This window comes from Pinus tabuliformis, chromosome 7, assembly GCF_031772625.1.
Source record: "Pinus tabuliformis cultivar Carrire ecotype Pingquan chromosome 7, CPIR1, whole genome shotgun sequence".
In the NCBI taxonomy this organism is placed as follows: Eukaryota; Viridiplantae; Streptophyta; class Pinopsida; order Pinales; family Pinaceae; genus Pinus; species Pinus tabuliformis.
This window is the reverse complement of record NC_142293.1, coordinates 792,312,221-792,325,039: the sequence shown is the minus strand read 5'-3', so window position 1 is coordinate 792,325,039 and position 12,819 is coordinate 792,312,221.

Genomic DNA, 12,819 nt, shown 5'->3' with positions numbered 1-12,819 from the left:
CAGTTCAATTTTTGGTTTATAAGCTTTGTTTCTATGTAATTTATCATTTCTAGAAGTTTCACTGAGTTCTGGGCAGTGGCCTGAGTCCCAGCCCTAAAAAAGTGGCTCAAAATTTGGGGTCACTGGCATAGGACTGATTGGAAAAGTCCATAGTCACATTGGGGTGGGCTTATCAGTGAAACCAGAGGTAAAAAATCACTTGCATGCCTTGGAAAGGGAGCGATTGAGGATTTAGGTCATTGAAAAGGAGATTTACCTGGAGGGGTTGGGTTGCTCCTAGAGGTCTTGTAGCACCTGAGCAAAGTTAGTAAGGTCTCAATTTGTCGACTCCATTTCCTTGAGGTCATATAGGAGGTTGACACTTATCATAGTGACCCTCAGCTCATGTTTACCCTGGGCAAGCTGGTGAAAGTGGGTAAATATGGGAAGAGGTTATAATATTAATAAGAGCTATTTTCCTGTTATGATTCATGATCATTTATACTTTTCATTATGTGGTTTTGATGGCTATTCTATCATGGTTAATATTCTGATTATATGCTAGTTATAAGCATGGTTATATCATATGTTCTAGTTATGGCTCTTGTTTATACTTAATAAGTTAATGAATGGTTGATGAATGCATGGGGTAACAAGTGTGGTTGCAACTACTTGAGAGGGAATTAGAAAATCTCAGTGATTCACAGCTAAAGAACAAAGATTTATACTCAGATATGCATTCATGACCTGTAGCTTACATTTTTACCATTTTTTTGATGAAATGTTTAGTATGTTCTGGTCAGTCTAGGTCAAGTTTCTTACTCATGATTGTATGTTTAGCCTTGTCATTATGTAATTTATGATTCTGAGAAGTCTCGGGCAGTTCTGGGTGGTGGTCTGGAGGTTGGCTTGGAATTGTGGCTCAGATCGCGGGACTGCACCCTCTGAACTAGAAATTTTGGGCTACAACCGCACTCAAGTAGTGTTCTGCATGCAGTTTAGGCCTTCACACCCAAGCCTTTTCATGCATGTGGTTGGGAGTCTAGGTCAGTGAAAAGGATCCCTAACTTAGGGTTTGGTCACATGGGGTGGTTCTTTAACCCCTAAGTGTCCTATAGCCCTAAGGGATGTTGTGAGTTGTCAGTTGGTGGTCAATTTGTAGGCCCCACTTCCTTAACTAGAGCTGGGAGGTCAGATCATGTCATAGTGGCACTTCCGCTTCACATTTACCCGGAGGGTTTGTAAAAGATGGTAAATGTGGGGAGGGGATGCTACAATGGTAAAGTCAGCATTTAATTGTTTTACACTATATCTTATTCAGTAAAAAGGGAAACCATGAAGCACGAAGGCCAAAAAACCTTAAATATAGAATCATTCTATCCTTTTATCTCTAAAAGATGTAGATACTTAAAAATTCATTGATGGTCTTACTAAAAAGGAAGTTTGATTTAATGCTCACTGATCTCAAATCCAAGCAAGTCTATTCTAGGCCATCCTTCCACAAATAATTTGTACTTTTTTAAGATGAAAGTAAAGAAAAGGAACCAACAAAATTATGTCTAAAAGGACAAGGTCAAATCCCTAGAAAGAAAATGTTTTGTTTTGACCCAATGTGGAAGTCCGAAAGTCCATTGAAATTTTATGATAGAGGTCGAGTGACTTCACCTCAGAATTTATTCTTTTTGGTATGTAATCCCTTTTGATTTGGTTGATCCAAAATCATTGGAAGTGTTATTTGGAACATAGGATTCTATGTGATGTCAAATAAGGAATAATTTTAGGAGAAAAATATGTTGACATGATCATTGGAGTGTCGAAGCGATCAATATTGGACCCTAAGCAAGCATGTTGGTGCCTCTAAAATGTGAGCTATATGTCATCAATAATTTTATTTGAATTTTTCTTAGATATCAATGATATATTTTCATCATAAGGAAGCTTTGTTATTAAAAACCAAGTATAGGTCTAGACTGTAGCTATAATTGTATCAAAGTTTTGATGAAAGGTTGGATCTCTATACCTTGAAGATTGAAACATTATTGAGTGAAACAATATATCAGTAAAGAAACCTTTTGAAGGACAAGTTCTAAAAAATTGAAATATTAAACATGTGCTCCTCTTTGGAATTGTTGCATTGTATCTCAAAAATATGCAAGAAATTCTTCTGCATTATTATTTGAAGAACGATATCTATAATGCTCAACCTTGAGATAGAAAAAGGGATAACTACCACTAGTATGCCTTAAGATAGTACAATTGGATTAAGGAAGTTTGATTACAGTGGAAAAGAGGCCTAGTCCCTCTTTAGTCTATAAATCAAAGGCTATCTTGATAATCTCAAATAATTTGCAATAGGCCAAGGACAATCTGTTATTGCAACATTTTATGCCTTTTGAAGTATTGATGACATATGTGATACTATGGAATAATTTTCCTTTATTATTTGAATACTAAAACCTATTTTAATGAAATCCATTCCTTTCACATTGAAATAAAGATGAATATATTGTTGTTATGTGAGAAAGTTAGGTTACTTGGTTTGATGGATGATCATTGAATTTCATCAATTTGAGGGTTCTGAACATTTAGATATTTAGGTTTTTTAAACCTTAATAAGTAAAATGAGTTCTGAAAGGTTAGGGTTTATAAACCTTAGATTAATGAAGTCTTGAGGTTTGAAGATAAAACCCTTAGAATAAAACCCTAGGTAAGTCAAGAAGAAAAATAATTAATAGGGGTATGGGTTTGTACAAAACCCTAGAAATAGATCTTAACTATTTCATGTTCATATTTCTGTTAAAAGAAGAAACTCTAACCCTAGAAACAAGGGAACGACATCTTGTTGATGATGAGGAAAAGGATGATAAAGTTGCAAAATGGATACAAGGAAGCTATGATCAAGAGGGATTTGACACTTCCCTATTCTCCTCAAAAGATAAGAATTTTATATCTCTCTTCTTTAATAATTACTATTGTTTTTATTTTCAATAGTAGTTTGTCTCTTGTTTTTGTATCCTTTTCTTGGTTGTAATTGTTCTTTCGTGGCCTCCTAGTGAGGATTGCAGTTACATAATGAAGTTTGCAAAGGCCCTAGTGATTGGCCTCCAAATTAGACATAATTAAGGACCATCTAACCTTTCTTAGGCACATAAAAGTTACATTAAATCTCTCATTCTACACTTAATAACGTTTTTTTAGCTTTAATATTTTCTTAGGAAGGTTTATAGGTAATTGCATATCATGTGCCTAATGTTATTTATTTTTGCAAAATATTGGGAGAATATGGAGTATATTATGAATGAGGTAATATAGAGAATTTATCCCTACTACAGGATGGAAAAATATTGGATAATAAATGAACTAAATATCATGAAATTATAGACAAATTCTGTAGGTCCACTGATTTAGAAAATCTAGGAATTTGTTCCCTCTCATTTAATGCAGATTCCTATTGTTGAGAACCAGATCCACTATTTGAAGGATTTTGGAGGGGACAGCTTCCTCCTTTCAAGGATAATGTTTCCTCATCACATTTTATAAGTACCAATTCGAATTGGCCTCTAGGGGCATGTATTTCTTAGCCTTCTTGTGGAGAAAACTTGTTTTTTATTAGCTCCACTTTCATTTCTAGCAAGGCTGTAGTTGAATTGATTCAAATAATGAAGTTTGGTGCCATTTTTAGCCTCTAAAGATTTGTTTCTTCCATATTAATCTGAGTTTCCTTGGGCTTGGACATCTTAGGAGCCTCAGATCCCTCTTGTACAATTTATTTATTTCCTTTGAATATCTTTTTCACTTGCATCTCTTATTTCTGCATTTACTATTCACGCCTCTTTTGTTGTAGGTTATATTGGTTAAATGATTGAAGTGATTTTTTTTCAATGTTATTTATAGAGTCAAAAGAATTATGTAGTGTTAGAACAACTTTGAAAAGCCATATTCGTCATTAAGCTACTTGGATTGGTCTACTAGTTCACAAATCTAGAATTTCTGGAAATCCCTTGTAGCAAAATAGTAGTAATTTTCTATTATTTTTTAGAAAATGTTAATGAGCTTAATTTGAGTTTATTCCACTTGTATTGGGTCATAAAAAAATTCACGGTAACAAAAAAATTACCCCATATTATTTTCATTTGATTAGGTTAGGCATTTGGTAGGTTAACTAGCTCACTAGTTCTTGAATTTCCAGTTTTTAGAGTAGTAATTTTTTGCGATTTTGTAGCACATGTTAATAGGGGCATTTTGGAGTGATTCCACTTGGGATGGAGTCCTAATACATCCTAATTAATAAAAAAATATTTCCCATTCCATTTTCATATTATTTACTTTGGAATTCGACAGGTTATCTCGCTCTTGTAGCAAAACCAAACCTCTTGTAGCACATCTAAACTTAACCAAATCTGCTCCAAAAGCTTGGTTTTTGTCCCTTAGGCTTGAATAATGACCCCTAGGCTCCAAAAACATGATTGAGTAAGACCAAAATCCTCTTAATCTTTTCCTCTTCTCCATTATAATTCATCTCTACAGTTATGGTTAGTGGACAGATTCATGACTTGAAGAGCATAATGATGATTTTCATTATTAGTTTATGAAGCACCTTATGAACTTTGTTGGCAAAATATATCTTGAATTCATTGATTAGAGAATGATCTCATTTTTTTCATACATATTAAGCTATGGTTTCCATTTCCAACATTCTTATTGCATAGACTAAGCTTCCTTTCAATGTATCATTTACACTCTTCCAATAGGTTAATGTTTACATTTCTACAAATAGGATTAACATTTACATTCATGAAAAATAAATAGCCTTTCCTTTCTGCAAAAGTAACTAGAATTTCCTCTCTGCAAAAGTAATTAGGTTTCATTTTTGCAAATACAATAACATTTCCATTTCTTCAATTTGTTTAGGCTTGAATTTCATGGCATTCACTTCATTGCATCAGATCAATGAAATGAGGACACATTGCATGTTACACATATAGCGTAGAAACCTCTTAGATTTGTACGAACTCTAGGAAGATAATTTAAGTTGCTAAACTTAGGATTTGAAACATTATTATTGCAATATTGAGGCTCATCACTTTTTGGCATCGTTATCGGGGAGGTATCAAAGTATGCATTGTTTTATTCCATAGTTGATTCATTTGTTTACGTTCTGAAAGAACAAAAAAAATCATTAGGTATATTTCATTTCAAAGATAGAAATATTACATTGCATTATCATTCTTATTATTTTTTTTTGTAAAAAACAAAAAAAATACTTCTCCAACACCAAACCCCCCCATTTTGTCACGTGGTGCAGTAAGAAGCAAATCACCATCTACTTTTGTAGGTAGAAGAAGAAGAGGTGGCAAAGAAGGTAGAAGAAATGGATGGAGATGATGACAATGAAGAAGATCCTCTTGGATTTCACATTCAAGATATTGATGAAAATGTGCATATGGATAAAATCCCTCCATCTTCCCTTCCCAACTTCCATGGTATGATGTCAGAGGATCAGGAAACCTTTCTCTTTGAATTTGAAATTGTTTGTAATATGGTTACTTATTAAACAATCAAACATTGAGATTGTTTTCGACAACATTGAAGGATACAACTCTTAAATTGTTCATGAGTTTAGGGACTAATTCAATAACATGATGGAATGATATGCAAAATATATTTCTATAATAATATAAATATCATGACCTTAAAGAAAAAATCTTTAGAATGACTCAAAAAGAAGATGAAAGCCTTGAGGATCTAATAGAGATATTCATGTATAATGTTAATAAGGAAAAATTACATCATTTAGGAATTGACACACTAAAAACCCTCTTACCTAGAACAATTAGGGATGAGTGGATTGATCCCCTTCATTTCATGAGTAGAGGTGATCTATAACAATTATCATTTGAAGAAATTTGTGAAACATGCAAGAAAATATCAAGAGGAACTGAAAGAGTAAGTAAATCAGCATCAAGATCACTAAGTCAAGTTGGACTTGGAAATTTGCTTGATAACTTTAAAACATAAATTCTTAGCAATCTAAGTGAACAAGTAGAAATATTAAGAATGGAAAATGAAAAAAAAAAGATGTTGATATTTGTGTTATCCATGCAAAATCACATGCAACTAAATATTTCCCATCATTACAAATATTGAAGGAATTTTACCAAGAGGACAATGGAGCAAGTCAATCACAAAAGCAGTTATGTTATGTAGCTACAAAAATTCCATGACAACCTAGTCAACCTGGTATGATGTAAGAACCTAATTCACAATTTCAAGGTTATGCACATCTATCTCAAAGTAATTGGAACACACCCTTTCCTTTACAACCTTGGCCATCTCAACCCCAAAACCACTCTTGGCAATGTTGGCAAGGACCTTATGGGAAAAAACCACAATATCCTCAATATGTTCCTCAGTATCCTCCATACCCAACTCCATGCTATCCCTACCATCCACCTCACCACAACCACAACTACAACCACATCCATCTCAAATATCCACTCCCACTCAACTACCTATACAACCATTTCTGAACCCAAACAATCTAGTAACTCAACCCACTTACAATGTTGAGGTATGTAGGAATTTACAGGTAAGTTCCTTAGATAGAACACCAAAGGACACCGCTCACAAACAGATCACATATCGGTACACCAGTATTCTTGACATGTTTAAAACCCTCAAATAGGGAAATAGTCCATGGCCTGAGCCAACGCGGCGACTTCAGGCAATTTATTAATGTGAAAGGAGGAAAATTTACATAAGATTCTCTCATGAACATTCACCTTACAAATGACCGTCCATGCTCTTTAAATAGAGATCATGGACCAATCGGGTGTTAAGCCACGGATAAAGTGTCGATAAAACCGAGGAGAGAACGAATTGTCGGATTAATTCATGTCTAGAACATATCGTGACTTTCGGATTCTAAATTACAAAAAGTACATAGTAAAGAAACACACTTTACCTAACTATACATTAGACCAAGTTATACTTAACTATTTCCTATGTGTCAGAATATCCTAACATCCTCCCTTAAGAACAACTTGGGATAGGATTGAAGGATATACAAAGATGACAAAATAGGAGAAAGAAGGAGGCATTAGAGCCTATTTCCCCTTAGTGACAACTTCCTGAACTCCAACCATAAATCAAAGTTTAGTAAAATTCACCTCTGTGAGAGCCTTTGTAAATATGTCTGCAACTTGATCATCGATTGAACAATATTGCAATGCAAGAACATGGTCATGAATGATATTTCTGATGAAGTGCATGTGTATTTCAATGTGTTTGTTGCACTGATGTTGGACTGGATATTTGCATAGTTGAATGGCACTTTTATTATCACACCAAAGTGTAGTAAGATGTTGCTGCTGAAAACCAAACTCTGATAGGATCTGACAAAGCCACATGGCTTCCTTACTAGCTTCTACGATGCCAAGATACTCTGCTTCTGCTGAAGAAAGAGAAATGACACTTTGTTTATTGCAAGCCCATGTAATAGGTCTAGAACCAAGAGTGAAGACATAACCTGGAGTAGACTTTCGATCATTAGGGTCACCAGCCCAATCAGAATGAGTGAAACCAACCAATAGAGGAGATGCTTTTGCATTGTAATGAATCCCAAACTAAACTGAACCTTGAACATAATGAAGTATTCTTTTCACTGCTTTCCAATGAATTTCATGTGGGTTTTGCATAAACCGAGCAATAAGGCCAACAACAAAGGAAAGGTTAGGACGGGTATGGGTCAGATACAAAAGTTTTCCAACAAGCTGATGATATAGGGTAGTATCAACTTCAGGGGAAGTACAAGTGACTGAAAGTTTGGCTCCAAATTGAAAGGGAGAAGGGGATGGCTTACAATCTTCCATGTGAAATTGGCATGGAATATCACAGGCATACTTGGACTGGGAAAGGGAAATACCTTCCTTGGATTGCAAGACTTGAAAACCAGGAAAATAATGCAAGTGTCCTAAGTCTGTCATTTAAAACTTCTTCTTAAGGCTAGACTTCACATGGTTTATAAGGTTTTGATCACTACCAGTAAGGATAAGATCATCAACATAAAGAACAATAATGATAAGAGATTTACCCACTTTCTTGGTGTAGACAGTATCGTCAGAATGACACCTAGAAAAACTAGTATCTAAAAGAAAGCTATCCATTTTAGCATACCAAGCATGAGGGGCTTGCTTGAGACCATAAAGGGATTTCTTAAGCTGACATACAAGGTTAGAATCTGTTTGTATAAAGCCATGAGGTTGTTCCATATAGATTTCTTCATACAAGTCCCCATGCAAGAAGGCGGATTTAACATCCATCTGATGGAATTCCCATTTGAAAGAGGTAGCAAGGGAAAGAACAAGGTGGATAGAGTTCATTTTGGCATTAGGGGAGAAGGTTTCAATATATTCAATGCCTTCAACTGAAAAAACCTTAGCAACAAGATGAGCTTTATGTTTATCAACTTTTCCTTATGGTCCAAACTTGGTTCTATAAAACCATTTTCATATAACAAGTTTTCGTCCCTTTGGAAGAGGAACAAGGTCCCATGTATCATTTGCCAATAGTGAACGATATTCTACATTCATAGCTGCGTCCCAATCTAGATGGCTTGAAGCTTCTACAAAGGTGTCAGGTTCATAATTAGCTAAAGCTTGAGCCAGTAAAGAAGAGGCTCTATCGAACTAATAATGTGTACGATGATGATTTGTAAGATCACCTGCAAGAACACCTATTTCATCCTGAGTAGCACATACCCATTTTGAAAGCTGAGGAGTTGAAGGAGGATCCCAACAAGGTGGGGGAGGATTGTCATCCTTGCTGTCATCATCTGAAGAAGAAATATTTTCAGAAGTAGAAGGGATAGAGAGAGGTGGCACATCCACCAAACTAAGCTCGTAGTCCGATATATTTTCAACAAACTTTACATCTCTTCTAATGATAAAATTTTTGGATTTAGGTTCAAGAAGTCTATATCCATTGACATCTTCACGATATCCAACAAAAATACATTTTTCACTCTTAGGTTCTAAGGCTTTATGTTTTTCATTTGGAATATGGGCCCATGCTTCACTTCCAAAAACATGAAATTGACTTACATTTGGTTTAATTGAGGTCCATGCTTCTTCTAGAGTGATATTCTTTAAAACCTTAGTAGGAGTGTGATTTCCTTTGTAATTTTCATAGTTAATTGCTTCTGCCCAAAACTTAAGACTAAGTCCTTTATATTGAAGCATACAATTAGCCATTTCTTTAAGGTGTGATTCTTCCTTTCAGCTACACCATTTTGTTGTGGAGTATATGGAACAGTATGTTGCAATTGAATTCCATGCTCAGTGCAAAAGTTGAAGAATTTGTTGTTAACATATTTTCCACCATTATCAGATCTTAGCTTAAGAATTTGATGTCCAGATTGTTTCTCAACAAAGGCCTTAAAGGCCAAGAACATGTTAAATAATTCTCTCTTGAGTTTTAAGAAGTACCCCCAAGTGCATCTGGAGAAATTATCAATGAAAGTTAATAAATACTTGTAGCCAGAGAATGAAACAACTGGAAGTCGTCTACATAAATCACTATGCACAAGCTGTAAAGGGGTTGAGGCATCCCAAGAGGCACATTTTTCAAAACTATCCTGATGATATTTTTCGAGTACACATCCGGAACAAACACCATCTCTGCAAAATACCATAGGAAGACCTGTCACCATATTTTCTTTACATAGATTTTGAAGGGAGCGATGGTTTAAGTGACCAAATGACTCATGCCAAAGTTTGCTCACTTCATCATTATGAGCAAAAAATACCGAGGGAAGAGTTTATGACCCCAAGTTGTTAAATTTATACAACTTTGTAGAATCATCAGCAATGCCAGTGGTGAAAATCTATCTAGCATCTCTTAGGTCCTTGATTACAAAATCATGAGGTGAAAATTCAACGATTTTACCTTCACCTGAATGAGTTATCTGATATAAAGATAGAAGGTTGCAGGATAAGGTAGGAACACATAATACATCATTAAATTGACCATTGTCTAGATGAATAGTTCCAGTCCCTACAACACTAAGAGATCTATCATTACCAACATTATATTTTTGGTGTTATAATCATTTAAAGAAGAAAACATGGCTTTGTTTTTGGCCATGAGATAAAAATCTCCATAATCAATGAGCCACTCATGAGAATGAGAAGAAGAAGATACATTTAGTGCGTCACCAGACTGAGATGCTTAACAACCACATGCATAAAGTGCTATTCCTGAAGATGAAGTTGAAGTTGAAGAGTGCTCCAAGTGGATGTTACGTTTCTTCATTATTGCTTCCAAGGCTTCCATCGACTTCTTAAAGCATTTGGATTCTAAGTGGTCATCACAATTATAAAAGTTGCAATGTCTATCCATCTTATTCCCTTTGTTTTTATTTGTCTTATCATTTTATTGAATTTATTTTTCATTTTGAGATTGAAATTGCTTAGGACCCTTGTTTGGTTTAGGACCATTCTTTTTAGGATGTTGCATCTTAGGATTCTTTGAATTTGGTTGCTGCTGGGCCACTAAGGCTTTCCTAAAAGAGTTCCCAGTATTAAGAAGAACAAGATGTAAGAGTTTTTGTTTTTCTCTTATTAAAGAATCACAAAAGCCATCAAAAGAGGGGGATTTGTAGGTTTGTCCTTGAGAAATAAATGCTTCTCTAGTAGAATGGAAGGTGGAAACAAACATAGAGTAGGATGGTCCTAACTTAGTAAGAATGGAATAGATAGGGCTACCATATTCTTTCTTAACCTTAACACCTTCCAAGAGAAGTTTAAGGGTCTTAAACTTGGACAAAAAATCTTCAATGAAAAAAAAAATTATTGTAGTCCAACGTAAGCAACTCATTTTCGAGTTGATGGGCTCTAATTTCATTTTTAATTCCAAAAACTTTATTGATTTGTTTCATTGCTTCATTAGGGGTATCAAGTTCTGCGAATCTAAGGCTTGGAGAAATATACATCCCTATCAACCCACATGCTTGATCTTGCTTGTTTTCTCATTTGGCTACCTTATCTTCATCTTTAGGTTTAGATTCTTTACTTGAGGCTATTTTATAAAGACCTTTACTTCTAAGTAAATCCACAATGTAGGATAAACATTGGAAGTAGTTGGTGCTTTCAAGAATAACTAGGCATGAAATTTTGATTTTAAAAGAAACTGAAGCTGAAGATGTTGAAACTAAGTGTTCCAATGGAAATATCTCAAAAAGGTAGGTCGAATAAAAAAAAAAAGCTCTAAAAACGGCTTCTAGATGAAGAAGTTATGGCTTTTTGAAGAAAAGTTCTTGAAGATGCAACGAACTACGTGAATGTTGGGAAGTGAATGATAATGTTATAGTTAAAAGAAAATTCCCTATGATACTGTTCCATATGTTGTTGTGGAGTATATGGAACAGTATGTTGCAATTGAATTCCATGCTCAGTGCAAAAGTTGATGAATTTGTTGTTAACATATTTTCCACCATTATCAGATCTTAGCTTAAGAATTTGATGTCTAGATTGTTTCTCAACAAAGTCCTTAAAGGCCAAGAACATGTTAAATAATTCACTCTTGAGTTTTAAGAAGTACCCCCAAGTGCATCTGGAGAAATTATCAATGAAAGTTAATAAATACTTGTAGCCAGAGAATGAAACAACTGGAAGTCGTCTACATAAATCACTATGCACAAGCTGTAAAGGGGTTGAGGCATCCCAAGAGGCACATTTTTCAAAACTATCCTGATGATATTTTTCGAGTACACATCTGGAACAAACACCATCTCTGCAAAATACCATAGGAAGACCTGTCACCATATTTTCTTTACATATATTTTGAAGGGAGCGATAGTTTAAGTGACCAAATGACTCATGCCAAAGTTTGCTCACTTCATCATTATGAGCAACAAATACCGAGGGAAGAGTTGATGACCCCAAGTTGTTAAATTTATACAACTTTGTAGAATCATCAGCAATGCCAGTGGTGAAAATCTATCTAGCATCTCTTAGGTCCTTGATTACAAAATCATGAGGTGAAAATTCAACGATTTTACCTTCACCTGAATGAGTTATCTGATATAAAGATAGAAGGTTGCAGGATAAGGTGGGAACACATAATACATCATTAAATTGACCATTGTCTATATGAATAGTTCCAGTCCCTACAACACTAAGAGATCTATCATTACCAACATTATATTTTTGGTGTTACAATCATTTAAAGAAGAAAACATGGCTTTGTTTTTGGCCATGAGATAAAAATCTCCATAATCAATGAGCCACTCATGAGAATGAGAAGAAGAAGATACATTTAGTGCATCACCAGACTGAGATGCTTAACAACCACATGCATAAAGTGCTATTCCTGAAGATGAAGTTGAAGTTGAAGAGTGCTCCAAGTGGATGTTACGTTTCTTCATTATTGCTTCCAAGGCTTCCATCGACTTCTTAAAGCATTTGGATTCTAAGTGGTCATCACAATGTCTATCCATCTTATTCCCTCTGTTTTTATTTGTCTTATCATTTTATTGAATTTATTTTTCATTTTGAGATTGAAATTGCATAGGACCCTTGTTTGGTTTAGGACCATTCTTTTTAGGATGTTGCGTCTTAGGATTCTTTGAATTTGGTTGCTGCTGGGCCACTAAGGCTTTCCTAAAAGAGTTCCCATTATTAAGAAGAACAAGGTGTTAGAGTTTTTGTTTTTCTCTTATTAAAGAATCACAAAAGCCATCAAAAGAGGGGGATTTGTAGGTTTGTCCTTGAGAAATAAATGTTTCTCTAGTAGAATGGAAGGTGGAAACAAACATAGAGTAGGATGGTCCTAACTTAGTAA